This window comes from Pan troglodytes, chromosome 8 (genome assembly GCF_028858775.2).
Source record: "Pan troglodytes isolate AG18354 chromosome 8, NHGRI_mPanTro3-v2.0_pri, whole genome shotgun sequence".
NCBI lineage: Eukaryota > Metazoa > Chordata > Mammalia > Primates > Hominidae > Pan > Pan troglodytes.
In genome coordinates, this window is record NC_072406.2 from 69,384,490 (window position 1) to 69,412,255 (window position 27,766).

Sequence of the window (27,766 nt, forward strand, 5' to 3'; positions counted from 1 at the left end):
GCTGAACTCAAAGTATTCTGTTGCTTTATTTGCTCTTCTTTGTCCTCTTTTATTGAAGAGAACAACAGTAGAGCAAATAATAGGCACCAGATGGGTTTCAGAATTCAAAAATTTGGAGAATGTAGTAAGACAATGCCATGTAAATTCTGTATTACATAAAATTTCTGGCAGGATCGGGGCAACATCCTGTAATCAAATCTATTGATAGTTTTTAGTAAAATATGTGAACATTTACGCAAACTAGGATACATAAAGACAGACTATGAATAACTTTATGTTTTTTCAAGGCCGACTTTGTCTCAAAATGAGTTTTGCCAAATTTTTATTTTTTGTATATTTTGGATTTCAGAATTTCGGTGAGATTATTATGTAATTGTACTACATTTTAAATTTATTATTATTTATTTTTTATAATTACCCCATGAGTGAAGTTTTTTGTTTTTTTTTATTTTTGTTTTGTTTTATTTTTGAGACAAAGTCTCGCTCTGTTGCCCAGGCTGGAGTGCAGTGGCGCCATCTCGGCTCACTGCAAGCTCCGCCTGCCGGGTTCACGCCATTCTCCCGCCTCAGCCTCCTGAGTAGCTGGGACGACAGGCGCCCGCCATCACGCCTGGCTAATTTTGCTTTTGTATTTTTAATAGACACGGGGTTTCACCGTGTTAGCCAGGATGGTCTCGATCTCCTGACCTCGTGATCTGCCCACCTCGGCCTCCCAAAGTGCTGGGATTACAGGAGTGAGCCACCACGCCCGGGCAAGTGAAGTTTTATTATCACCTGTTGAGAAGTTTACGGACTTACCTAGAGTCATACAGCTACTAAATTGTCATGTAAGATTTAAAACCGTCTGACTTGAAAGCATATTACGTCAGCAACTGAACTATACTATTTTGCAATACGACTGAGACCTGAATGCATGTGACACAGAACCAAAAAGTGAATTTAGGAAAATAGTGTATGGTTTCAGCAGAAATATTCTTTCAGTTGACAGACAATAGGCAAAGTTATTATTCAATGATAAATTCTACTATTTTCTGTGTCAATATGTATTACAATTACCAAAGACTACCAAAATATATGGTTTTTAGCTTGGTTCATCTTCAGGTCTCATGATTAAATATGAGAGTGTGGAACTTAGAGAAGATTCTCTACTAGTAGATAAGTGGAGTTGTAAAACAAGGTAGAAATGTGTACTAGAACTTGACTTAATTGGAAGCCACTGTAAGTGGCCCGTTAATTTATCGTGGAAGGCTTTAGCTAAATGGGAAGGAAGGTAAAGAGTTTAAATGAGGCTGAAAATTATTAAAAGGTGTGTGCATTGACCGAATGTATGGGTATTTGAATATGTTTGGCTTATTCTGGAAGATTGTATATCTTTATGGAGAGTCTAGATTTTAGGAAACATAAATATTCTAGACACTGCTCTAGGTAAAATAGTATGGTTACAAGCATACTCTAGAAATTAATCAACACCCTCAAATCAAAGTTCACTAGTAACATATCTCTAATAGATTACAGTTGAGCATATTGACTCTTCACAATGAGGAAGAATGTGCAACATAGAAAGTCAGGGGGGGTGTCATTGAGAAGATACTTGAAAGTACTTATATTATTTAAACTTATGTTAGATTATTTGAGGAAGGGTTCAAAAAAGCAGCCCTTTGATTTCGATACGATGCTATCAGGATAAGGGAATAATTTGGTTTCCCGATTACATCTTATCTAAATAGTTGGTAGAATGAAACTAAGCTAAAGCTGCAATAGGTAACAGGGCTGCAGTCACTCATGTTAGCTAGGATAGGGAAAAGGGTTTTTTTGTTTTTGTTTTTTTTTTTTTGCTTGTTTTTTGAACAATGTTCTTGCTTCTCTGAGTTCAGGCATTATTACAGAGTGTTTTTGTTTTTTTCTTAATCTGTCATGGTCACACAGTTATTATTTTGTGAACACTGAATTAGTGTTCAATGAAAATGTTTATATTCAAAGAGCACCAAGACCTAGCTGTAAGTATAGCTCTTAGCAACAAGGTTTAACTGATAGATACCAAGCCATTCTGGCTATCAGGGACTGCTGTTCTATTCCTCAAACTAAAGAAAGATAGCTAGAGTTTAAAAGGATAACATGATTTTGAGGGGAAGCAAGTGGACTCTACTATCAGCAAAGACATAGAAATAAGTGTACCTACTTGGTGCTATTGAGAAATGAGAGCACATGCTTGGTGCTATTGAGTCTTAAGTAGACTCCCACCAAGCATGTGCTCTTGGTGCTATTGAGAGTCTACTTAAGACTCAATAGCACCAAGCATGTGCTCTCATTTCTAGCCTTTCAGGACTCTGCAGAGTTACTTCAAAGTTAGTATGAGCTATTCTGTTGATTTTGATGTCAGGAAATATACTATGCTGTCCAAGTGCTAGGATGTCACTTTATGGATAAAGAAATGTGGGAACACATGTTAATTTTATTTTATTTTGTAAGCATTCTTACAAAAACATAAAAGATGACACTTACACTATTTTCATTAAGAATATTTTACTGCATATTTAAAGTAGAAAACATGATGTTATGGGACACATATAGATAGTAAAAAGATTATTATAGTGTAGCAAATTAATATATTAATCATACCACACAGTTATTCATGTTTTTTGTGTGTGGCAAGAGCAGATTATGAAAAGTCTACTCATTTAGTATAAATACCAAATACAGTACAATTTTATTACCTACAGTCCTCATGTTGCAAAAGTCATTATAGGAAACAGTATGGAGATTTCTAAAACAATGAGAGAAATGAGAAACAGAACTACTATATGGCCTAGCAATGCCTCTGTTGGGCATACACTGGCAGCAGCAGCCAGTCTGGAGCGGCCACTAAGTAGACACTGGCTGCAGTTGGGGAGACACGACAGCGGCTGTGCACTCCATGGAGCCTGCAGGAGCCAGGAACAAGCAGTTTCCCTGCCCCCTTCCAAGTTGTGGGGGCAGGAACCCCACCCTCCCAGACGCAGCTGTAGCCACCCAGTCAGACCTAGGAGGCCCCCCTGAACCTGCAGGCTCAGAAGTGCCTCCTCCTGCTGCCTGGCCTCCCCCTGCTGCAGGTGCCTGCTTGGATTTCAGAGCAAAATTGTGGAGCCTAGGCATTGTCATGACTAGGCCAGGTGTGTGTGCACTCAGTGCCATGCTGACACTCAAGCCCCCTGCTGCCTCAGCCTCCTTCGGACTTTGGGCGCCGATGAGCACAGGAGGGAAGCCGAGGTGGGTAGGCTGAGGTCAGCTCAGCAAGGGCCTGCAGGCACTCCTCAGCATGAACATCTGGGAGTTGTGGATGACATATAGATGGCAGCAGGAGGCAGACAGTCTCTGGGGTAGAAAGGAGTGGGTCCCTGGTGAAGCCCTACCTTCAAGCCAGGGATGACCTGAAGCCAGAGGGCCGGGCTGTCAGTTCTGGGTGGAGTTCCCTGACAGGAGTGAGGACTTATGGTGCTTTTTCTGGGCCCATACATGGCCACCCATGAACCAATCAATATGCACCTCCTTCCTTCTCATCCCATGAAAACACAGGACTCAGACAGACTTGGGCAGGCATCAGGTCTAACTGCCTGTGAATAGGAGCTACCACTCTGAGTCTCCTCTCAGCTGACAGCAGCACAGACCCGGGATGACTGGCCTGCAGATAGTAGCTATCCACTCCAGGTCTCCTCTCCTCTGAGGGATGCACACTCATTGGGATGACCTGCCTGCAGATAGGAGCTACCCACTCTGGGCATCCTCACTGCTGAGAGCTGCACTCATCAGGACAACCTGCCTGCTGAAAAGAGCTACCCACTTCAGGTCTCCTGAGAGCTGTACTGTTACTCAATAAGGCACCTCTCTGCCTCGCTCACCCTCCAGTTGTCCACATACCTCATTCTTCCTGGATGAGGGACAAGAACTTGGGACACACCGAATCATGAGACTGAAAGAGCTGTAACAAAAACAGGGCTGAAACACACTCCCCACTAGCCACATTGTAGGTGACAAGGAGAGAAGAGCTGTGGCCCTTTGGGGAGCCCAGACATAGGGACTCCCCGAGCCACATCTGTGACATCCTCTTTGATGCTCTGTGGTTTCTGGCATCTGCAAGCTTCCAGGCACCACCACATGCCTCTCATCCAGACATGGGCACCCACAGTGGGAGCCGATTGTGGTGCATGAGACTCAGCAACAGGCTTGCACGGACAGCACTTCTGTTAGAATGTAGGTCTGCCCACCCTGCCAGCAGCAGAAGCAACACCCTGCACTCACTTGCTCATGCACTCCTTGCCTGTCTGCACCTGGCTTCCCCTTGGCAGGCTTGGTGTCCGGGCTGGTAGTGCTAGCTGAGCACAGCCTGCCAGGCCCAGTCAGTGGAACAAAACTTGGACAAAGGTGTCACTGGCCATTGAAGTTTACAGCTGGAAAAGCAACTCCCTAAGGATCCTGTGACAATATTACCATGCAATGTGAGATATCTGTACTTCTATTTTCCTTGTAGCATTATTCACAGTATCCAAGACATGGAACCAACCAAACACTGACATGTGTATCGGTTTTTTATTTCTGTCGTATGTCTCTTTGTAGTATAAAGAAGTACATGCTAATGGGTAATAAATGAGTTTTGTCATCAAATTTTCTGAGTTCAGATTAGGACTCCTCAATGTACTATCTCCGTAATCTACTAATATAGCAAATTTAATTTTACATCATGTCATCTATAATATGGTAAAAAAATAGTAACTATTTCATAGGGTTGGTTTCAGGAATAATATAGTACTTAGAATTAATTAATGTCTGTTTATATTATTATCTCTGTAATTATTTTCACATTTAAAAATAAAAAAAATCCAATATCCATTATCCATTTTAACTTATATTTCAAAATAATCATAGAGAAAAAAATCTTGAAATCAAATAGCAAGTATGATGGCCAAAACTAAAAAATTAACGTGAGCCTCCAACAAAATCAAATGATCCTCACACTCACAAGTTTCCCCACTATGAAAAATGACAACTAGGGCCATGGCCTCCTTACAGAGACAGCCATGTTAGATTCCTAACTCCATTTATGGAGAAGAGAGGCTGGGTTGTATCCTAGTGGAGGAGTTTTTTTTTTTATCATCCTTCACCTCAAAGAGAATTGAAACTTCGGGTTTTAAAAATCATAGTCAGTCATTATCTATATTTTCTTTCTAAATTGGAGAAATTGTGTGAATGTGGGAAGGAAAAGTTTGAAACTGAAAACATCACTCAAAATTATATTCAATTAAAGTGTCTGACTATAGAACATAATATTCAAACTGACAATCATATCTAAATATCACAAATAAAAACAAACCATGGGAATATTGCCTGAAGTGTCTGGGAAAATAGCAGACAATTTATGACAATCAAGTAACTTGATTACCAAAGCATCAAAAAGCATTTAATGATTCTGGAGGAGAAGAAAAACACATAATATAGTTTTGGCAAAAGGAGAAACTAGACTTTTTTTTCCATTAATACGCTGAATTGATAAAATGGTTTTTAGATAAAATTTCATAAGAATTTCAGAAATAAAATTCAGATAAATGAAAACTAGAATTTTTTTTAATAAAAGGAAAAGAAGGTTCAGGAAAATCATACTAGTAAGAGCAAAAACCGAACTTCAGGCATGGATACATTCTTTAACAGAGTGACTTATTCTGCATACTTATTCAGGGACATATCTGAAATAGTCTATTTTCCTGATTGAATGGCCTCAGAGTCACTGAGTTTTCAAGCTTATTGGTTGCAATCTTTTTCTTTTTCCGTGAAGGTCATTGTCTTAAATATACTGCATACAAATCTTACCCCTTGTACAAATGCCCAGTTTTTGTTCTCATCACAGCACATTCCTCAATTTAAAGTAGACCAAAATATATGAGTATAATACATAAATATAACTGGCTTTTATTTCTGTACAATACTCAAATCCTAGTCAGTTACAAAGACCTGAGCTTGTGAATTCCCTGCAATTCTTTCCTCCTAACCTTGCTCTTACTCTTGTGCTTTTTGATCAGTAAATTACACTTACTGTCCTCCCATTGCTCCATTCAGAAATAAAGATGTTATTCTCTAAAAGGACAGTTATAAGTGACTCTGTTAAAATTTTAACTCATGTAATGTCATTCCCCTTCTCAATACTGTCAAATAAATTACTATCTCACTTAAATTCCAAATTTCTTAGTTTGGCTAACAGGGCCCTACATGCCCTGGCTCTTGGCTGCTCTCTGTGTTCACTTCTTACCACCCTCCAAGTCGTTCTTTCCACTCTAACCACAGTGGCCTCCTTTCATTTCTCAAACATAACCCAAGCCTTTGCATTTTCTCTTTCCTTGTCAGCCACATGGCTTGCTTCCTCACTTAAAAACAGTATACAGTTTACAGAAAGGCCTTTATTCACCTTATTTCAAACAGTACCTCCATAATGCTATCTACTTACTTTGTATCATTTCTATTCGACTTGGAAGGATTTAAAAGCAGATGTATAAATCTCCATCTTCTTGCTTTGCATGGGAGCTCATGAAAGGGTTTATTGATGAAGTTTCCTGATAAATATTTAACAACTACTTCTGAAACAAGGCAAAAAGAAAGTCTTAATAGCATTTGCTGATTTCATGACTTCTAGTGGTATACCAAAATTATGTCACTGAGCGTGAAGTTGGGAAGAGATGCCAACAAAAGATCTGCCAGTTAGCACAAGGTCAGCTCCAGTCCAAAATGAAACCATAACATCAAAGTAGCTTGAAATGTTGGAACAACTAACTCATGACTTACAGTTTCTGTAGAGGGTCTGTAGCAGTGTTTGTAGGAGCAAAAATAAACTACTGTCTCTAAGCCACTGCAATATAGATGTTCTTGCTATTGTAAAATAAACTAGCCTATCTCGATGTATACAAATATGATTCAGGGCTGGGGGCATCAACCTGGCTCCAAGATTTCTAGTAGTGATGCAAATGGCATTTTAACATAATTCACAGGCATTACGATAAAAATACACAGATAGCTTAGGAGAACAATTGCTATATTAAGAAAATTGGCAGAAATTCTCCTGAAAATCTTCAATTAAGTGGACAATGTATAATATAATAAAAATAATAACGATTATTTGTTGCTAACTTTTTTCTGTGAGGTGTTCTAAGTACTTTACGGCCTTATTTCAACTTTTTCATTCAACAAACCTTAGAGGAATATGCTTTATTACCTGTAATTACTGCTATTAAAAATGAGTTTTGGTGTTAAGAATTTTACTCATGCTCAAGCAGCTAGTAAGGGGTTGTTGACTTTTAAAATTTGTTTTCTTTTTTAAATGTCTTCGTTTTGCTATAGAAAATGGAAAACAAAATGTATATGACTTCTCTCTTTCATCAAAGAAGTTATAAAATGAGAATTGTTCATTCTCTAAAAGTAGATCCAGAATTAATTAAAATATAAATCAAGGCACTTGGAATTAAAATATGTTGTTATTCAGATTATTTCTTGTAAATCATTTTTTCCTGATAAGAGAAGCAAGAATACCAAATATTTACCACCTAGATTGTTAAATAATGAAGCTACCTGGTAACTAATCAGAATAGACAAAAAGTTAAAATCATTTCATTATTATATATGTAGCCATTTTTTAGTTACTTTTCTGCAACTGCTCAAAAACATATTTTTACATCATTAAACATCTGCAGAAATGTCAGAAATCTATTCCTTAAACTTAAACATAAGAGAATTACTTCAATAAAAATGTTTTTAGAGGAAATAGTATTATTTCATATATGTTACACTTAAGTTGTATATTACCATAAAATTTTTGTCTTCATTTTTTTCTCCAAAATGCTGCTAAGGAAGAAAAGAAAAAAAAAAGTTTTTCTTCATTGTCTGCTCTGATTTATTATCTCTTTTGGCAAAAATTGAATGGCATAAATTATTTAAAGAAATAAAATATATGAAAGTGCTTTTGATCTTTTTACACATAAACATTTAAACAAAGCCTTAAATGTAACAGTAAATAGAAAGAATTTAAATACCAATTTCTTATTCCAGAGCACATGGTCTTAACCACCAAAAATTGTTTGTATGTTTTAGTGTCTCTAAATGTTTTAATAAATGTCAAAGTTTGACCATTCTGGACTGTTTCTTTTATCTTCAGTTAAACTAAAAACTGAAAATGATCATCACAACTCTTTTTTTATTATTTTATTTTATTATTATTTTTTAATTTTTTGAGACACAGTCTCGCTCTGTCGCCCAGGCTGGAGTGCAGTGGTGCGATCTCGGCTCACCGCAAGCTCTGCCCCCCTGGTTCATGCCATTCTCCTGCCTCAGCCTCCCAATCATCACAACTCTTGATCTTCCATCCAATTGGCATAGGAGTAAAACTTACAGTACCTACTTTTAATAATAAAGCATATGGGTTTATTGCACATTTCCCCTTTAAATTATACTACTATATAATAATAATTATACAAAACACAAGAGAGAAAGTTATATACAACAAAAGGCTTTAGAGGACTAATTTTCAAAGTGCTTAGGAAAGAGCCCATGTTAAAATAATTACTTCAAATGCAAATAACAAATGATTAGATTTAATGTTCACTAAGGAAAGATCGCACACAAAAATGATATGGGTTGATTAAATTTTTTCCACAAAAAACACCTATAAAGAAAATGTGATGATTAATTTATTGGGATAAAACACTAGGTTCATATAATATAGGAAAATTAACATGTTAATTTTTAAAGCATTAGCTCACATGAATAGACAGTGTACAAACTGTACGGGAGAAACTTTCTGTAAATAAGGGAACAAGGTTTTATATGTGGTTATTCTTTAGTAAAACTGATTAACTACAATGGTTAGAGAACAACTCTTACTATAATTTTTTAAAAAATGTTTTATTTCTCTAGATTATTCTTATATAATCTTAATATTTATTGAGATATAATTGACATTTCATAAACTATGCATATTAAAATGTACAATCTGCCAATTTTCACCGTTAAGTATGTATCTGTAAAACCATAACCAGTCAAGATAATAAATATACTTATCACTTCCAAAATTTTACTCATGCCCCATTTTAATCCCTTCCTCTTACCCCTTACCCTCATTCCCAGATTGCCACTGATTTGTTTTCTGTCACTATAGATTAGTTTGCATTCTCTATTCTTTAATATATATGAGATAATATAATATATATTATATTTTTCTGGCTTCTCTTCCTCAGCATAATTATTTCTAGATTTGTGTACCTTGTTGCTGCTACCAGTAGCTCATTCCTTTCAACTGATAATGTTTTTGCAATTTCTCACTGTAAACAATTTGTTTAATTATTCACTGTTGATGAGTGTTTGAGTTTTTTATAGTTTTGAGTTATTACACATGCAGCTGCTATGGGCATTCACATCTTTGTGCTTTTATTTGGGGATGAGGGTAAATTCTGATGTGTGAAATGGCTAGATTATATGATTATATATATATATATATGCTTAACTTTTAAAGAAATTGCCAAACTGTTATCCAAAGCAGTTGTAACATTTTACATTCTCTGAAAAGTAAATGAGAGCTACAACTTGTTCAGCATGTGGTCTAGTCACTTGTTTTGCCTCTTTCTTCTTCACTTTTACTCTCCTCTTCTCCCCTGGAATGGTATAAAGAAATAAATGTTAAACAGGTCTGACAACATCACTTACCAACTATGACAATATGGACAAATCTCAGTTTCTTCATCCATTCAATGGAATTTATAATGAATACATAGAAATGTTATCTTTTCTCCACTAAATTGCCTTTTCACTTCGTTGAAATTGAATTGTCCATACATGTGTTGGTTTGTCTCTGTTCAATTAATTTCTTTGCCTACAGTTATTCAGTACCACACATCTTGATTACTGTATCTTTAGAAGTCTTGAAATCAGGTATTAATTGTCACACCTTAAGAAAGGGATTTTTCTGACAGCCTGTGTGAAGTTGAATTTCTGTGACTCTATCCTCATTTATTTTCTTATATAGAATTTTCCTCTGTCTTTGTTGCTGCCTTTGTCTTCCTCTATCAAATACAAATTCTTACAACATATTATCAAACATATGTATTTGTGTAATATGTACTATACAGCAAATTTATAAGCAAATGAACATAAAATAATTTTGTTTATTCATTTATTTGCATTTAATCTGCTTTCCTTCCTAGAATGTAATATCCTGAAATAGGGATATTTCAAAATCATAAATCTATACATGCAAGGTGTTCATTGGTTCAGCCTAAAGAGGCAGGATACCTTGAAGCAGTGGTGAAGGGGGTGGTGCAGGGAGGTTAGTGCTTACAGGTCATAGGTGGATTCAAAGATTTTCTGAGTGGCAATTGGTTGAAAGAGATAAACTTTGTCTAAAGACTTGAAGTCAGTAGAAAGAAATGCCTGAGCTAAGATAAGGGAGATTGTGGAGGCCAAGGTTTTTGTTATGTAAATGAAGTTTCCAGGAAGTAGCCTTCATAGAGAATAGAGGGTAAATGTCTCTTTTTAGATCTTAAAAGTGTCAGACTCTCATTTAGTCTCTCCTAGATCTGGGAAAGACCTAGAAATATAAGGTCTTGCTGAATTAATGGAAATTCTCTACAGATGCAAATTTCTCCCACAAGAGAAAACTTTGCAGAGCCATTTCAGAATATGTTAAAGTATATATTTTGGGGTAAAATATTTGTATTTCCCTCAGGGTCTGCTATCTGTCATGCAATGCTATAACAGAGTGAGGTTAAAATCTGGTATCTTATTTCCACGAAGACTCAATTTTGTCAGTCTTATAATCTCTATTTCAATGTTAATTCCTGTCAGTTGTGTCTGAACTTAAAAAAGGAGAATGTATAACAACCTGGAATTAGACTTTTTGCAGCTGCAGGGGTTTCAGTCAAATCTAATAGAAGATGAACCGAAATTGGTCAAATATAATGGAAGATGAACTGGAACAAACAAACAAAAAAAACAGAAAAGAAAAAAAGTGATAGCACAATTTACATATAGTTGAGATCTTGGAGTGTGAGGAAAAGTTTTAGAAAACTAACAATAAACCTTTATCTTAAGCTACCAAATCACAAAACAAAACCCCAAACAAGCTCCTTACCCAGAGAATAGAGCCTATGTTGATGATTTGCTCTCCACCTTCGCAGAAGCAGGAAACTCCCTGAAAATGAGTTCTGCGGCAGAATAAACCTCAGATCTCAGCCAAAATATGGAGATTAAGGATCTCTGGAAGGGGATGCTACTAGTCCTCAGCAAGTCATCCAATCAGTCAGAGTAATTAAGAGCTTCTGCTGGTACCAGCCCCAATAGGAGGGTTGCTGCAGGCCAAGAGCCAAACCCCATTTAAAGAATCCCTCTGTGACTACAAAAATGTAAACCAAAAGTTGACTAAGGTATATCTGAATTTAAAGGTTTAATTTGACGAAGTTGAGGAGACACCTGGGAAAAAGAAGCACAAGTCCCAGTAGGATCTGCGCCCTATGCTTTTTTCAGATAGGATTTTGAGAACTTTAATATTTAAAGGGGAAAGAGTGAGCAGGATGGGAAGGAGAAAAGAAAAAAATAAAGGGAGACTGGGTAGGCAATGAGGTAAGTGGTTACATTCTTGTGAGACTCTGATTAGCACTCAGTGAATCTACATTTTACATGTAGAAAGAAAGGAGTGAAGACAATGGTCAATTATGCATTCATCTTATGCCCATTAAATCTACATGTTACGTAAGATGAAGTAAGCATGTGAAATTACAGTTATCTGTTTGAAAACGAAAGGAAGGTAATTTTTTTGTGTGTGACTCAGTCCCAAAACCTAACTTTCCCTTTGGCTTAGTGAATTTGGGATCCTGGAGTTTTATTTTTCTTTCATACACTAAATAAACATTTTTTGTTGTCCACTAAAAAGATTTTATGAATGATGAAATCCAATGACACAACATCATAAAGGAAAGTAAATTTAGAGCATTTTCTTAATGACAAACTGTCTGAAGCATATTTATGACTCTATTGGGAAAACATATTTTCTTCATCAGGTAATGTATTCTAAATACAAGGTTTTTCACAAGGTTACTGTGCAGTTTAAATGAGATAATACAGGCATAAAGAAGTGCTCTCAGAATTATATGCACTTACCAGAAACTATACTAAGCCTTATAGCTCAAATCATTGTAATGACATTATGAAAGAAACACTATTATCATTTCTATGTATCTCAGATAAGGCAACTGAAATTTATAGAAGTTTAGAAATTTGTCCAGGGCTCTACAGCTAATGATAGGATTCAAAAACAGCCTTCTTTTAGTCTGAAATTCACAGGTTTAACTACAGCTCTAGGTTACTGCCCAAATGTGTTGGTTTCCTTTCTACCTTGTCTGCTTTAAACAAAACTGCCTACATATTTAGCATTCAGTAAACTTCTAAGTTTTGCTTTAAAATAAGCAAATATAAGCCATACCTATGCTCTTCTGGTTATTTTTTATAATTAATTTCTAAAGAATGTTTTTGCTATTTTCATATGGTTTTATGTCTTAGTGCCTATACAGGAAGCAGGGATTTCCTCACGTATTTAAAAAAAATACTGATAACTTTAGGTTCATTGTTCAAATATGTAAATTAAGTTTTCTAGAATTATTACATTTTATAATGCCTAAGTGTTATATGCAACCTTCCTCAGTTGCTTTTCATAATGGTCTATGAAAAGTTTTGACATGTAACTTTCTTCAGTACCAAAGACTGCTCTATGCATTCTTAGGATAGTCTGAAATACTTCAAAGAATTCTCTCCTCAAAAAGGTGATAGTTCAAGACCAATCTTTCCACATAGACCAAAAGAGAATGTCAAAAATTATTTGGGAAGAAAACCGGAGGAATGTAATTTGTAAATGCAGCTTTCAAAGAAATATATGGCAATTACATATCCTAAATTCCACAAAATTGAAAAATATAATGCCCTCTCCTGATGCTACTTTTCTATTATTGGGATTGCTAGGTTTCTGGTACCTTAATTGATTTTTTCATATAATAAAATTATAAGACAATTGTCTCATTTTTTCTTAGTAATTTGGACTACTTATTTCTGTTTTGATCAGACAATGTTAAAAAGATCATGTTGACCACTAACTACATGTTTGGAGGGTATCTTTTAAATGTTTGGACTGTATTACCCTATTTAATTTAAGGCTCTGGCAATGCAAGCACTCATTTTAGAAAACAATCTACTTGTAAATGAAGGCAAAAATTGTTTTTTTCCTAGTCAATTAGATGTCAGCCAAGGAAAACAGTGAGTAAAATATTATAAATGCTTATCTTTGTGGGGCAATTACTTTGAAAATATGACATTTGCCATTTGTTGATATTGCCAAAAAATTATATTCTAAACAGAAAATAGCCTCATTCATTATCAAACATCATCAGGAAAATCAATAGGCATATAATCACATGGCACCATTCACTTGGGACATATGATTTCAAGAGAAGGAACTTAAAACTCTATGCTAAACACTTAGACATATACTGACAAGTCTGGTGAGACAGTTAAGATTGAAAAATAACTTGTCCCAGAGAGAAAACTTCTGTAATATGAAACTGTTTTGTGGCCCAGATTAGGGGGCCTGAGCTTGAAAGATGGAAGCAAAGAGTAGTTCCTGGTAAAATGTGAAACTGCATCGGCATCTCACACAAACAAACTCAGGTTTCTTGGGTAATTTTCTGTGCAAAGAGTGAGGAATGTACTAAAATTGAAAGATTAAAAGCCCCATGTTAGGTGCTCATTTCTCTGTTGGATGAAACTAAACCCATTCCCCATAAAGGCTAGATGTTACAAGTAAAAGAACTGTGTAAGCATTCGGCTTGAGTCTGGCTGTCTACCAGTATCATGAAGGACCTGGTCCCTTTCCATCCTTGTGCTCTGTTATGCTTGTTCCCTAAGTGCCTTCATACTTTTCTCCCCAGGGTCCCAAATTGTTTACAGAGATTTACAGTATCAGAACTGCAATCAGAGGCAGAAAACCAGAAGCCTGGCTGTAGAAGTGGAATTTAAAGGGTGGGAAAACTTTTCTGCTTATCAGAGAGAGAGGGTATTCTTTTCCAAAAGCCTTTCAGCCAACTTCCTTTCAAGTGTCCTTAAATAGAATTGTATCACATGGCTAGTCCTACCTGCCTAAGCAACTGGGAAGATAAATACGTGTTTTCCCACCCCTTACCCTGGAAGCAAGTAAAGAAATCACAGGTTTGGGAATTGTTTTGTCTAATTGGCCAGAATCACTATCTACCACTGTTCTGTCACATGATGTCTCCTTAGCGCTGTAAGAGAAGAGTAAATGATTTGGCTGAGAAAGGTTGCTAGAGGCAAGAGGCAGACATAAAAGAGGAAAATCAAGAGAGGTTAAGGCTGGGGATGCCTATAATTCCAGCACTTTGGGAAGCTGAGAAGGGAAAATTTCTTGAGCTCAGGAGTTCAAGACCAACCTGGGCAAAATGCTGACACCCCAATTTATTAGTCCGTTCTCACACTGCCATAAAGAAATACCTGAGACTGGGTAATTTATAAAGAAAAGATGTTTAATTGGCTCATGATTCCACAGGCTGTACAGGAAGTCATAGCAGCTTCTGCTTCTGGGGAGACCTCAGGGAGCTTTTACTCTTAGCAGAAGGCAAAGTGGGAGCAGGTGCATCTCACTGTTAGAAGCAGGAAGAAGTGGGGGGAGGTGCTACACAGTTTTAAACAACCGGATCTCATGAGAACACTATCACTAGAATAGCACCAAGGGCATGGTGCTGACCCATTCATGAAGGATCCACCCCCATAATCAAATTACCTCCCACCAGTTTCTACCTACAACACTGGGGATTATAATTCAACATGAGATTTTCATGGGGATACAAATCCAAACCATGTCATCTGTCTCTAAAAAAAAATGTGAATATTATCCAGGCCTGGTGGTGCACACCTGTAGTCCCAGCTACTCAGGAAGCTGAGGTGGAAGAATTGCTTGAACCTTGAAGGTCGAGGCTGCAGTGAGATTGTGCTACTGCACTTCAGCCTCAGTGACAGAATGAGACCTGTCAAAAAAAAAAAAAAAAAAAAAAAAGGAAGAGAGAGAGGTTATAATGAAACTCTATTGTGTATGTATGTCACAGTTTCTTTATCCATTTGTCCTTTGGTAGACTCTTAGGTTGATTCCATATCTTGACTATTGTGAATAGTGCTGCAATAAACATGGAGTTAGATTTCTCTTAGACATACTTTTAAAAATTGACATAAAATTGTATGCATTTGTCACATACAATTTTATGTCAATTTTTAAAGGTAAAAATGAAAAGCAAATACATTTTTAAAAAGAGAAACTAAAGGCAGTGATAAAAGGAAATTAGAACAGGTCAAAGCCAGATCAATGCTGTCATAACATCTGAACAGAGAATCTGCCCTGAAGATCAGAATATCAGATAAAAGCAATTTTTTTATTACATATGAGTTCTTTCCGTCACCGATATTCCCCCTACCCACCCCCCAAAAAATTTAAATGACTCTGGGCTAATCTTTTGGTATATGGCAAAACAGTCTGTGCACAGAATTCTAAGCTGGTCCCAAAATAACCCATGGCATACACCTTATGTATAATCCCCTCCCATAATTAAGTGCGGGTGAGACCTGTGAAAATGATGTGTTTCTCTCTTGTGATTAGGTTACATTGCAAAGGCGAAGAAATTTTGGAGATTCAATAAAGGTCCATATTAGTTGGCTTTTAGTTATTCAACCACAGATTACTTTGCATTGGTTTGACCTAATCTGGGGAGTCCCTTAAAAGAGACTGAAAGGTTACTTTCCTGCAGGGTTCAAGGATGAAAGCAAACAGCCATGTTGTGAACTGCCTGTGCAGAGGGGCAGCCTCTGGAGACTGAGGGTCTCAGTCCTACAGCTGCAAGAAACTGAATTCTACTAATAGGACCCCCTATGAGTGTGGGAGAGGATGCTGAGCCTTACATGACCCTACAATTCTGACCAACAGCTTAATTATAACTGTTTAAGATTTTGAGGAAATGATCCACCAAAGCTGTGCCTCAGCTCCTAATCCATAAGCAATTATTGAGAGACAGGAGTAGAGCCAGATGGCAGAATAGAAGGCTTTACTGCTTGACACCCCCCAAAGATATCAATTTAACAACTATCTACACATAGAAAAAGCATCTTCAAATGAGTCAGAAATCAGATCAGCACTCACATTACCTGGTTTTAACTTCATATGGCTGAAAGAGGCACTGAAGAGGTAGGAAAAATAGTCTTGAATCTCAATGTCACTCCTCCCCTGTTCCTTCCCAGCAGCAGTGGCAAGGTATGGAGAGCATTTCTGTGTACTAGAGGAGAGAGAGCACAATTGTGAGGCACTAAACTCAGTGTTGTCCTGTTATCACAGAAAAGAAAACTGAACCAAACTCAATTGATGCCCACCCATGGAGAGAGGATTTAAACCAGCACTGACCAGAGGAAGACCACTGATCCCAGTGGTCTGAACTTGAATTCCCACAAAACTCACCACCATGGGCTAAACTGTTCTGAGTTCCTGACATGGTTTGGCTGTATCCCTACCCAAATCTCATCTTGAATTGTGGCTCCCATAATCCCCATGTGTCATCAAAGGAACCCAGTGGGAGGTAATTGAACCATGGGGATGGATTTTCCCATGCTGTTCTTGTGATAGTGAATAAATCTCATGAGATCCAATGGTTTTGTAAAGGTCAGTTGCCCTGCAAATGCTCTCTTGCCTACCACTATGTAAGACATGCCTTGGCTCCTCCTTCACCTTTGTGATTATTTTATTATTATTGAAAGGGGGAATTACATTACCTGACTTCAAATTATACTACAGAGGTGAGGTGTAGTAACCAAAACAACATGGTGCTGGCATAAAAACAGACACATGGACCAATGGAACGGGATAGAGAACCCAGAAACAAATCCACACACCTAGAGTGAACTCATTTTCAACAAAGCTGTCAAGTATATACACTGGGGAAAAGACAGTCTTCTTAATAAATGCTGCTGGGAAAATTGAATATCCATGTGCAAAAGAATGAAACTAAACCCCTATCTCTCTCCATATACAAAAATCAATTAAAATTGCAACTATAAAATCAAAAATCAAACTATAAAACTACTACAAAAATATTGGGGAAACTGTTCAGGATATTGGTCTAGGCAAAAATATCTTGAGTAGTAACAAGCACAAGCAAGCAAAGCAAAAATGGATAAATAGGACCATATCAAGTTATAAAGTTTCTATACAGCAAATGATACAATCAGGAAAGTGAAGCAACAACCCACAGAATGGAAGAGAATATATGCAAACTATCCATATAATGAGGGATGAATAACTAGAAAACATAACGAGTTCAAACAACTGTATGGGAAAAAAATCTAATAATCTGATTAACAAATGGGCAAAAAATCAGAATCAACATTTCTCAAAAGAATACATACAAATAGCAAATTGACATAGGAAAAGGTGCTCAACATCGTTGATCATCAGAAAAATGCAAATCAAAACTGGGATGATCATCTCGCCCCAGTTAAAATGGCTTATATCCAAAAAATAGACAATAACAAATATTGGCAAAGATGTGGAGAAAAGGGATACTTTGTACACTGTTGGTTGAATGTAAGTTAGCACAGCCACTATGAAGAAGAGTTTGGAGATCCCTCAAAAAATTAAAAATAGAGCTACCATATGGTCCAGCAATCCCAGTGCTGAGTATATATCCAAAAGAAGGGAACACCGTACATCAAACAGATATCTGCACTGTCTTTGTTGCTGTAGCACTGTTCACAATAGCCAAGATTTGGAAACAACCTAAGTGTCCATCAGCAGATGAATGGATAAAGAAAATATGGTACATATTCACAGTGGAATATTTTTCAGCCATAAAACAGAATGAGATCCTGTCATTCGCAACAACATGAATGGAACTGGAGATCATCGTGTTAAGTGAAACAGGCCAGGCACAAAAAGACAAACATTACATGTTCTCACTTATTTGCGGTAACAAAAAATTAAAATAATTGAACTCATGGAAATAGAGAATAGAAAGATAGTTACCAGAGGCTGGGAAAGGGAGTGGGGTCTGGAGGGAAGAGTGGGAATGGTTAATAGGTACAAAAGAAAATAGAAAGAGAGTGATTATAGTCAATAATAATTTAATTCTGCATTTAAAAATAACTAAAAGAGTATAATTGGATTGTTTGTAATACAAAGGGTAAACTCTTGAGAGGTTGGACACCCCATTCTCCATGATGGAATTGCATGCATTATATGATTGCATCCATTATCCTTTGCATACCTATATGAAAACATTTCATGTGCACATACTGTATACCCACAAAAATTAAAATAAAAAAGAAACAATTATTGAGAGACAATAACTGAGTGTTGTTTTAAAGTGCTAAATTTATGGTAATTTATAACACAAGAATAGAAAACTAATACCAGATTCTAAAATAATTTTACTTGTTTTTACCCAAACTAATGTGCCTAAGCTTATTTAGGGTTATAAACTATCTTTCTCTTTTTATCTCTCTTTATAAAATATTTTCAGAGAAATATTTATTTAGTATTGTAATTAATCAATGTTCTTCCCTTCTTGTATGTACCCAGCAAATGGTGGGCAGTGCTCTTTTGTTTAATAAAAAAAAATCAGAGCTCTCACCTACCACTTCTATTTTAAATTAGTAGTTATAAAATAGATGCTGACACCCATTTCCTTTTGCATTGGGATCAACGGTTTAAATAATATTTTACTATTATTAAGGGGACAGCAGTGACTTCTTGAAAGTCAAATACAATATAATATGTAAGTATATATGTAAGTATATAGTTATATAATTACTTCATAGTTATATTTCTTTAAAAGTTGAAGGGAGAAAAATTACCTTATATCTTTTTATTATTTTCTTACATATTGTCCTTTTTAATATAAAATAGAAATTCTAGGGAAATTATAGGAAGAAGGTAAAACTCATTTATCTTGTTCGGAGGTATTAATCAGTTTGCTGTTTACTCAGATGATTGATCAGAAGAATTGCAAATCAGACAAAATACCATTCTCTTCTCACACATTTGAATAGAATCCAATTTATTTAGCACAACCTCATCAAATGAGTACCAGGGAAATTTACTGTTAAATAACTATTAACTTATTGGAAAGACCTTGGATTTTTGGAGCCAATATTCTGACTAAATTCCTTAGCTAGTCTTGGCTCTGACATGCTTCCAACTTGGAAATGACTAGAGATTGTTACCTTTATAAAGAACGTAAAGGATGAGTAGCTCCACTTGCTCCAGGGCACTCAAAGATTTCTTAGAACAGAAACGGAAGAGTTTTTATTCTGATTTCTTTGAGATTTTTTTCAGATTCATAAAATTGTGATAAAAACTGGGTGGGTTACTATGATTCAGCTGATGTGTGGTCTTTGAGTGGAACTCTAGATAACCCTGATGAAAATGGAAAAACCAAAAGGTGGATTACCTTTAAACAGAACCCAACAGTAATCAGCATTACTTAAGGAAAAGGTTAACACACACACAAAAACATGCTCATAACATACCTGCGGACTTTTGACTTTCTAAGTCTCTTTTGAATTTTCTGATATATTCCCACACTTGCAGCATTTCAGCTTTATGTTGTTTTGTTTTTTCAAGTGGAGTTTAAAAATTTTTCCATTTCAATTGTTGGTTGCCATTACACAGAAAAAAATAATTTTTGTATATTGACCTTGTGTCTTCTGACCTTGCTGTCAATTAGTAGTTCTATGTTTCTTTTTTAGATTCATTGAAATTTTTTCATGAATAATCATGTCATTTAAGAATAGAGACAGTTAATTTTTGCTTTTTAATATTTATGTCATTTATTATTTTTTCTTGCCCTATTACCCAAGCAAGGTTCTCCAGTGAAATTTAAATGAAGATCAGAATACCAAACATTTTTGCATTGTTCACAATGTTAGGGAAAGGGATTAATATTTCACCATTAAACATGATTAGTTACAGCATTTTCCTAGATGCCACTTATCTGACTGAGGTTCTTCCTTTCTATTTCATGTTTTCTGAGATTCTTCTTAATGAATAATTGCTGTTTTTCTTTTCAAATTTATTTTATATATCTATTGAGATGGTTATTTAATTTTCATCATTTTTCTATTTATCTAAAATATTTAATTGATTTCAAAATCTTAAACTAACCTCAAATTCCTGAGAAAAATTTTACTTATTTTGAGGGATTTCTTTTACAATGATGTGTTTAATTTCTTTATGGTTTAGAATATTTTGCATTCTTAATGATGTTTGCCTCAGGACTTTGGGTCTGCAGCTTTTTTGAAATGCTTTGTTAGGTTTTGTCAATGGCTTATGTTAGCCTCTTAAAGCTAGTTAAGGTGAGTTCTTTTCTGTTCTCTTTTCAGAATTACTTTGTTTAAGATTGGTATTATTTCTGCTATTCATAAATGATAAAATTTAGTATTAAAACTACTTGGTCTAGGAGATTCCTATGTGGAAAATTTTTTATTGTAAGATCAATTGCTTTAATAGATACAGAGCTATTGAGACTTTTTATTTCATCTTGAGAATATTATTTCATTAGAACTTCTGTACTTCTAATTGGTTACATTTGTAGTAACATTATAAAATCTACAGTGATATCCTCATTTTATTACCCATATTGGTAAATTTTGTTTTACCCCTTCATTTATTGACTAGTAAAGAGAAACAAGTTTTGTCTTTGCCAACTTTCTGTATTGCTTGTTTCTATTTTTTAATAATTTATCTACTTACCTTTATTATATTTTTCCTTCTAATTACTTGGAGATTAGCTTTTAATGTTTATATCGCTTATTTCTTTGGTTCTAATATAACCATACAAAATTGTCCATTCTCTTCCAAACACTGCTTTTGCTCTGTCCCAAAAAGTTTGAAATCCATCTACATTTGTCTGTCTTGGTGAACATTTCATATGCACCTGAAAAAAAAAGTGTGTAAATTGCCATTTTGAATGTCGTGTTCTATAAATCACAATTAAATTAATGTAGTTGATAATATCATTAATTTCTCTTATATACTTACTAATATTTTGTCCAGTAATTCTAGTCTGTTAGACAATTGTAACTATATTTGCCTATTTTCCCTTTAGTCAGATGAGACAGGAGCTGAAGTCAGAGAGAATTAAAGCATGTTCTCAACTCACTCTCACTGGAGGAAGACACATAGAAAGCTTAAGAATGCAGGCAGAATTCAGGAGCAAAACCAGCCTTCACCTGACAGCTAACAAGGAAATGTGGACATTTGCCCTACAATCATAAGGAAATAAATATGGTCAACTACTTGAATGAGCTTGGAAGTTGATTCTTGCCCTCAGCCTCCAGTAAACATTGTAGTCCTTGTAATACCTTGATTTTAATATTTTTAGATTGTAAGCAGTAGATCCAGTTGAGTCCACTCAGACTTCTGACCTACAGAAAGTGTGAGATAATACGTTTCTGTTGTTTTAAGCCAGTAGGTTTACAGCAATTTGTTATAGCAACATTGGAAAACTAATAAAGATTTTGATATGGAGAAATTTTAAAAATCTGAAAATTAAGATAATGAAGTAAATGCAAAAACAAAAATGCCTATTCTACTTGGGGTCTTGGAATAAACAGAAGAAAAGAAATACTTTAACAAGATATTACATTATAAAAAAGATAAGACCAAATGGAATATAATATTTTGAAATGCATACAAGACCAAATTAATAAATCAAGAGCTAAACACAAAGAAAATGAAATTTTATCTCCATTAAAATCTTATAACTACTAGTTTAAATAATGCATTCACTGCTTTGAGTTAAACCTTTAATGATATGGCAACTGATGAGAATTACATTACAGTATCTTTGAGATTGCATCTCCTAACATGTAGATGTCAGGAGGCTCTTACTTGTTTAAAAGATTATGTTTTGGGCATAGAAAAACCAAAAGGCTCTCTCCAGAACACAACTTGTACTTCTTATTTTCATTTTTTTTTACATATTCAGGCTTTGTCCTAGAGTATTATCCTTTTACAGGTAATAGTTCATTATCACTTCAATATTACGTTTTCTAATCTAAATACTGGGAGAGAATAGGTACTACCTGGAAGAAAATTTCTACATTGACACAGGAACCCTATATTTATGCTTAATTGAACTAAAGCAAAGTTATTTTCAATTAATTAGTTCTTAGTATGAATGAATATTCTACCATTATGCCAACAGGCAGAACAATTTTGCAGCAGTGCTTTGGGAAAATGAAGAGTGAAGAAAATGGCATTTCTTCTTGCCAGAGGTTGTTTCCATTAAAAATGGCTCACTTTTAGTTTTAAATTGGTTTCATTAATTGAAACATGACTTATTCTTTTTAAAATCAAACAGACTTCTAGAATAACTCCCTTGATAGGCAGAATAGCTAAAGAGCTATGAAAATGGGTGCTGGAGCCAGACTGTACAAGTTTGAATCCTAACTATATGATTATCTGTGTAACAATGGGCTATTCACCTCCTCTTGCTTGTTTTCTCTTATACAAAATGGAGACAATAGTAGCATCTACTTTATAGAGTTGCTGTGAGGATTAAATGAAATAACAGAACATGTAAAGTTAACATAGCATGCTTTCATTAAAATTAATTATTACAATCATTCTTTCAGAAAATTTCCTTTTTTATTTGAATCATCCACCTAAAAACTTATGATGTAGTCTCATCCAACCCCTTTCAAAAGCTACACTTCATAATTATCACTAATCTTTCAAGTGGCCCGTGCAAGCTGATGAAACTCATTAATCTCTAAACAGAACTAGTTCTTTGTACTTTCTTGCCTTTATAAATGCCTTTGACTCTATCTTCAATTTCCTTCTTTTCTCCACCTACCTGTGTTCTATTCTTATTAGTCTTAAGTTTAAAAAAAAATCTACTTTTCATGAAAGCCTTTCCTAATTCTCTCTCTCTAACCCACATCCTCTCCACATGTGAATTTTATATAGTTACATCAGTTTTTTCCCCTTTAATTAAATTTTATATTCTTGAAAGAACAGATTTATTTATTTTACTTTACCACATCATCTTAGGCAGTGCTTCCCAACCTTTTGGCACCAGGGACCTCTTTTGTGGAAGACAATTTTTCCAGGGACAGGGGTGGTGGGGGGATGGCTTTAGGATGAAACTGTTCCACCTCAAATCATCAGGCATTAGTTAGATTCTCATAAGGAGCCTGCAACCCAGACCCCTTGCAGCATAGTTCACTATAGGGATTGTAGTTTTATGAGAATCTAATGCCACTGCTGATGTGAGAGGAGGCGGATCTCAGACAGCAATGCTTGCTTGCCCCCTGCTACTCACCTCCTGCTATCCCAGCCAGTTCCTAGCTGGTCATGGATCAGTACCCCCTGTGGTTCTGTGGTTGGGAACGCCTGCTCTTAGGTATTTCTTACAGGTGCTAAATTAATAAAAATACATGGTAGAAACTTTCTGATTTCTTATATAAAATGCCTTAGCATTATATGTATGGAAAATGCTATCCACACTGTTTATATATTCTTTGTTGATATCACAATTGCCTTTTAAAATGTCATATTCTCATTAACATCTCAACACTTTCCTCTAGTAATAGTGAAAACAAATCATTGAACTTTGGAAAGTGCACAAAATATTATATATTTTATTTTTAGGTAAGATTAGAAGCGCCAAAAAGCCTATTTCTCCTAAACATCTGGTTGTTTGTGGTCCAGAGTCCATCTCAGAACTATAAGATGAACATTGTTTTCATCACTTTTGGGCCTATTTACTCTATCAACCATCAGTTTATACTCTACAATTTAATGGATATTCCACTAGCAATTAAAATAAATAAAACATGGCTTAGTTAACTGCTTATATTGGGTCTCATATGTCCTTCACATTGCTAGAAAGCATCATTTCCATTTTAGGAAGCTTCTCATTTATAATTTTCCCACCTTGGGTAAAGTCTGAATGGCTATTCAGTTGATACCTTATTCTCCTAATACATCATTCCTATTGTTAATGAAGTTGAATGTCTAATCTCAGACTTATTTTTAACATAGTCAATGTTGCATCAAAAAATGTTTATAAGAGCAATGGAGGATAAAGTGCCTGCACTCCCAAGTAGAAAATTGTCTCTATTTTATCTATCAGTTTAGCTCCAGAAAATAAGTTAATTGGAAATTGTAAAATCTGTTGTGCGATAAGGTCATCAGCTTTACCTTGTTAATTAAATGACTATAAAATCATAGCTGTGTTAAAATGTTTTATTTACTCATGTCCAATAAAAGTAGACATTTAAAATAATTGAAATGATTGGGCATATTATGTTAAAGGTTTTGGGGAGTTTGACATTCCTCAGCAAATTATTATAGCATATAGTCCGGGTCTTTGTGTCCATATATATATCATATTAAAGTGCACATATTTTTGACCACCTATTATCTGCTGAATGTATGCCAGGGACTGAGAAAACAAAAGAAAATTACATATTTTTCAGAAACTTCCTGTCTAGAAGGGAGGTAAATGAGTGTAAGTATGTGCTATGATAATGGTTAAGGTCTGGTTGAAACAGGAAGAACACAGCGTAGTCAGAAAGATAAGGAAATATTTCTCAGTGATGAGCTGAGTTTAGAAGTAAAATTTCCAAGGCTACATTCATGGACATATTTCTGTTCTCTTCATAAGGTCTCTAAATTCCCCAAGTCAATGATTATATGAATTGTGCTCAATAACGGTTTACTCAATATGCCTTTGCTGTACCTCCTTTAGTCACAACAGTGCTTAGGGGATCAAGAGGACTAATTAGACTCTGAATCTCATAAAGTGTTATGGTGGTAAATTTGTTTTATGAAAAAATACCTCCACATTAATTTTATTCATAAGTGCTTGCCTGTAATTATATGTATCTCATCCTTCTTAATTTCTATTTGTATTGTTAATATGCAAAGATATATTAGTGCAATGGTACAATAGTGTAACAGTACAATTAGTGCAATGTACAATATACAAATAAATAAAATATATAGATTGGTGTCTGCTTATTGTATTAACTCAAAAGTATATTAACTTTTGAGTTAAAAAAGATAACACCAGTTTAAAGTATAAAAGCACTTCTCAAACCACTTCAAATTTCTTTTGCTAATAATATGTAAATTTCCTAAAGGTTCTTCAGTTTCCAGGATTCAAAATAATATAGTGATAAATACATTATTATATACCTAAATTGTGCTAGAAAAGTACTATGGTCCAGGCACTGTACCACGAGCTCTACTAAGAAATCATTTCTCCCCTACAATTCTATGAAGCATATGGTATTATTAGGCCATATTTAGAGATGAAAAAGTTAAGTCCTAACTTGTTTAATATTAACCAGCTTTTAAGTGGCTCAGTTTTGAGATCAAGCTCTTAACAGGCTTCACAGCCTGGCCTCTTACCAAAAATCTTAAATTGGCCATGTTTTCTGTAAGAGATGTGAGATACATTCACTCTTAACCATTTCCTTTTCTGTCCTGTGGCTGTAAGATTAAGGTATTCTATCAATGAAAAGCATTTAAATAAGAATACTGAAATGGATGATTATGTAGGTAAGTCTCTGTAGCCTTCAGGAACATGTAACTCTTTGTGAGGATTCCTAGTACAAGTTGAAAAAGTAGAGATAAGATAGAAACCTAAAAGCCTCCTCTATTTTGCAAAATCCATTCCAATTTTATTTTTACATAGTTGCCAATATGTAAATTTAGAAATTTGAAACACCAAATATTATAACATAGCTTTTTACAGAATGAATGAATAATGAAATAATAAATCAATGAGACCTAACACAAAAGTTCACTGCTCTCCAATCCTTCTACTTGCTTTATTTTGTTAGATCTTTCTCTAGGCAGTGCCACAGACATCTGGCTTCCTACAGTTCTTTACCTATTCTTTGTTGTACCACATTCTCTGACATTTTCCCAATCACCTTCCCATTTTTGGACTTATACTTTCCTTTATTTCTGTACTACTTCTGTAGTCTGTATCTTTGACTCTTTCCTGGCCTGAAATTACACTCCTATTCTGATTATGCTGCTTTCCACCTCCCTGGACCAGCCAGTGTTGTAGACTGTCTTACTTATAATCATTTCCCTTCAGTAAAATCTTTATTAATAGAAACAAGACAAATTCAAAATGACACATTTAGTATAGCAGAATATAAGAAACAAAAGTAAAGAAAATCAGAAAGGCAATGATCATTTCACAGTCATCAATTTATTTCCCAAGCTTGATTTTATTTACAGTGGCTTTCATCTACATTTTTCTTCACACATAGTCATCAACCTAAAATTAGAAGTCAAAAATCAAACCAATGTGAAATTTTATTCCCCAAAATTATATTTTTAAATGTTTCGTAAGATCTAGTATTCAATACTTTTTCTTTGAGTATGATATCTATTTTTTTTTATTATTTTTCTCTTGAAATGAAAAAGAAGGTATAAAGAAACAATTTTTTTAGCTGATATGATTGGATGAGAAAGTGTTGGGAACAAGCCCCCCAAAATCTGGCCATAAACTGGCCCCAAAACTGGCCATAAACAAAATCTCTGCAGCTCTGTAACATGTTCATAATGGCCATAGCACCCATGCTGGAAGGTTGTGGGTTTATCAGAATGAGGGCAAGGAACACCTGGCCCGCCCAGGGCAGAAAACTGCCTAAAGGCATCTTAAGCCACAAACAATAGCATGAGCGATCTGTGCCTTAAGGACATGCTCCTGCTGCAGTTAACTAGCCCAACCTATTCCTTTAATTTGGCCCATCCCTTTGTTTCCCATAAGGGATACTTTTAGTTAATTTAATATCTATAGAAACAATGCTAATGACTGGCTTGCTGTTAATAAATACGTGGGTAAATCTCTGTTCAGGGCTCTCAGTTCTGAAGGCTGTGAGACCCCTGATTTCCCACTTCACACCTCTATATTTCTGTGTGTGTGTCTTTAATTCCTCTAGCGCCACTGGGTTAGGGTCTCCCTGACTGAGCTGGTCTCAGCAAGAAAGTCTTTGTCTTTCTTTATGCATGTAGTCCACGTTACAAATGGAGACACTGTTAGCTGACATTCTGAGTGTGGAAGTATCATGGCCACTTCTCTGCACCTTTCTTACTATTCTAAGGAATGTTTTTAAAAAAGATAAAGTATTTGTAAATCATTGATGACAAACTTTGCTCTTGTAACCAGATAAAACAACCCATCACTTCTAGGGAAGGGATATTCCTGCTCCCATTCACTATTCTCAACAATAACCAGAGCCAAAACAAATGATGGCTAGATGACATTAAATTATTTCTGGATGACAGAAGACAGAGCCCAGCCCCATCTCACACACTTCTGTTGCCATGGTTTTCAAATGAGATGCTTCCGTGGTCAAACCAGACTCTCACTGTTCTGTTCATCACCATTTAACTGCAAGAGCTGCTGAGCACATCTATGATCTCTCTTGCTCATGACAGCAGGCAGAATGAACATAAATGGTTAGAAAACACCACCTGCTCAATGCTTAATGCAGGAGGAAAAAGCAGCTGTGCCATTTGTGATGGAAAACACATTAGCTTAAGCTCAGCATGCCATTTATATAACCAACCATAAAAACTCAAAGTTACTGGGGGTGTAGGATAAAATATTGAGTGACAGATACCTGTTTTCCATTTGAG

General features: G+C 35.4%; 1 long non-coding RNA gene across 1 annotated transcript in view; it reads right to left on the minus strand.

The window, feature by feature from the left end:
- Window positions 1-8,691: 8,691 nt before the first annotated feature.
- Window positions 8,692-27,766, minus strand: part of LOC107966923 (uncharacterized) — a 122,628-nt gene continuing 103,553 nt past the window's right edge. The window contains exons 2-5 of the long non-coding RNA XR_001706981.4: window positions 20,846-21,029; window positions 19,318-19,510; window positions 16,252-16,379; window positions 8,692-9,659 (exon numbers count right to left, since the gene is read on the minus strand). This is a non-coding gene — a long non-coding RNA (uncharacterized LOC107966923). The remainder of the gene's footprint in view (window positions 9,660-16,251; window positions 16,380-19,317; window positions 19,511-20,845; window positions 21,030-27,766) is intronic.